Below are 3,002 nucleotides of genomic sequence, written 5' to 3'. Positions count from 1 at the left end.
GAAAGAAAGAAGTGCCCAAGGAGTGATGGAGACATGTCAAAATGTTGCAGAAGTCAGCTAAAATGGGCTCCCACAGGCCAAATCTGGGACAGCGTAAGCATCAGAATAAACAATGGTAGTAATGGAAGAAAACCCATTGAATTAAATAGGAACCTATGAGTGTAGTGTAAATCCTGACAAGTTTTTATCTTTTTTGTAATGCACATGCCTGTCTTAAGCTTTAATTTCTGAGGCATCCATTTCAAAGAGACGTTCCCGTCACAGGATACAATAAATGTTAATTAATTATGAAAGATTTCCTTTTAGTGCATATTGTTTTATTTCACTATTTTGTAAAATATAGGATTGCTAATGCTTTGTCAAGTTCTTCACGTGTTTTATCTCTTCTTGAAAAATTCCACTGCATTGAAATATTTCATGATATAAACATTCTTTCCATCAGTTTTAGTCAGTTTAATGTTGATTTTCTGTTCTATAATAATTTTTATATAAAAATATTTTTTATATAAAATCTGAATTATCAACATGCCTTATCTGTAAAGTGTTTGTCTTGGGAACAGGTCTTGTTGAGTTGGAGGCCATTAAATCAATCAGAGCAAAGGTGTATTGTGATGTTGGCCGGTGCATCACACAGCTCTCTTTTCTCAGGTTGTCCCCTTCACTGAGGACCTGCAGGTTGGATTATCATCCAGGATCTTGACAGATAACTTAAAACCCCAAAACAAAGTTGTTTGTCTCCAGTCCACTGGCGTTCCTGGTAGTAAGTTATCATTCTTACAACTCAGTGGTGTGCTACTCAAGGACCACTGTCTCTGTGTTCCTTCTGGAAACTGAGTGAATCGTTCTGGGCTAGCAGTGAAGATTGAAGATTCCTAACAAATAAAGTGTTACCTATTATTCTCAAATGATACCTACAATTCAAGGTGAGCTATAACTCCCACAGCACTTTCCTGCTTTCTCTGTGTCCTGAGTAGACCCTGGTTTTCTAGGACCACCTATCCAGAGCTCAACTTATAGGAATAGTACTGGTAAAATCCTGGCGGTAATGTAATTCAATCCCAGTGAATTCAATCAAACAAACCTGTGGAGTGTCTATTATAAATACGGTACTCTGGAGGATTATAAAGATGAAAAAGGATCTTGGCGGCGTAGCGATGAGGCTGCGACCGGGAGGCTGGTGACTGGCGAGGAGGAGAAGAAGGAGGCGGGTGGCGGCGTCCTGAACAGGCTTAAGGCGCGGCTGCAGGCACCCCAGCAAGCGGCCCACGACGGCACCGGGGCAGCGGTCACGGCTCTGGTACGTCCTGCGCCTCCGCCGGGTCACTGAGAATTATTTATGTAAACCCAAAGACAACGTGTACAGTATCGATTTCACCCGCTTCAAAATTCGAGATTTGGAGACAAAGACAGTGCTTTTTGAGGTTGCCAAACCTTGCATTTCAGACCAGGAGGAGGAGGAGGAGGAGGCAGGCGGAGAGGTGGATGTCAGCGCGGGCCGGTTTGTGTGCTATCTGTTCACATCGGCATTTCTCCGCCTCCGCACCAGTGGGTGCCCCGGTGGAGTTCACGGGGGGAGACAAACCTGTGTCAAACTTAGCAATGGTTGAGCGGCACTATTTCCGGGAACGCCTGCTGAAAAACTTTGATTTCAGCTTCTGCATCCCCAGCCGTAGGAACACTTGTGAACATATCAATGAGTTTCCCCAGCTTTCTGAGGATGTCGTTCATCTGATGATTGAAAATCCCTATGAGACCCGTTCTGACAGCTTCTACTTTGTTGACAACAAGCTGACAATGCACAACAAGGCTGACTATGCCTATAAGGGGGGCCAGTAGCTGCTGGCAGGAGCGGACGGGGAGGTGCTTTGCTGCAGCCCAAGGTCCTGGCGCACAGAGGTGGTTGAAGCTGCTGTCAACACACATCTAGAACCTGGCCCCAGGAAGCCAAGGCCGGGGTGGCAGTTTCCTGTGCTCCAAGAGAGCTGCCAAGCAGTGCAGTGTTTCTCTTCCCCAGTATTTTTTCTTCCCTTCTCTCCCTGCCCCTTAGGTCGCAGAGGTACTACAGGAAAACTTAGGATAAGACTCCTGGAATCCAGATAAAGAAATAAAGTTTATTTTCATGTAGTCATGGCTCCTCCGGGTTGTCCTGATGAGGCTGGGTCTCTCAGGGCACAGCTATGCCAGGCAGAGAAGGCTCTCCTGTAGGCTTAGGGACGATGTGGGAAGCCAAGACTCCTCCCTCGCCTGCGGGGTCGCCATCAGCACACTCTGACCTCAGCCTGTGCATCCTCCTAAAGCAGCTGGAGAGGACCTTGAAAGGGGGTGGAGGGAAGAGGTGGTGCCGAGAGTGGAGGCACTAGGATGGGCGAGACTGCCAAGCTGAAGGAGCCGTCTTACGCGGGAGCCATTTTTCTGTCCGACGTCCAGGACCCTCAGCCGTCTTCTCGGGGTTCCGCTGAGGTTTCAGCCTGGCGGTGCCTTCCCATTCTCCTTCCACGGGAAAGATGAGCTTGTTCTGCTTCTCCTGGCTCCTAACTTTTGAGTTTCTCCCGAAACAGAATGTGACAGTTTTGCTCTTGGAACTGTAGTATGTCTCAGGGCCAGAGCAGGCCTCATTGTTTGGTTTTTTATTCCTAGGCTTCTTGTGGGGAGATTTGATAAGACATATATATATACTACCAACTGTAAAATAGATAGCCAGTGGGAAGTTGTTGTATAACAAAGGGAGTCCAACTTGAGGATGGAAGATGCCTTAGAGGACTGGGGCAGGGAGGGTGGGGGGGACTCGAGGGAGGGTGGGGGGGGAGTCGAGGGAGGGAGGGAATACGGGGATATGTGTATAAAAACAGATGATTGAACCTGGTGTACCCCCCAAAAAATAAATAAATAAATAAAATTAAAAAAAAAAAAAGATGAAACATTTACGATTTCAAAAAAAAAAAAAAAAAAATCAGTGGCGCTTGCAGCATGTGTGATGTGTGTCTAGACTTCTCATCATATAG

At 46.5% G+C, this 3,002-nt stretch overlaps 1 pseudogene; it reads left to right on the top strand.

Moving 5' to 3' along the window:
- The first annotated feature begins 1,051 nt into the window (after window positions 1-1,051).
- LOC130860902 (protein unc-119 homolog B-like) lies at window positions 1,052-2,751 on the top strand (annotated as a pseudogene).
- Window positions 2,752-3,002: the final 251 nt, after the last annotated feature.

The sequence above is a fragment of the Hippopotamus amphibius genome, chromosome 9 (genome assembly GCF_030028045.1).
Source record: "Hippopotamus amphibius kiboko isolate mHipAmp2 chromosome 9, mHipAmp2.hap2, whole genome shotgun sequence".
Lineage (NCBI taxonomy): Eukaryota > Metazoa > Chordata > Mammalia > Artiodactyla > Hippopotamidae > Hippopotamus > Hippopotamus amphibius.
Note: the sequence above shows the minus strand (reverse complement) of the source record. Positions and strands in the feature narration are given on the sequence as shown.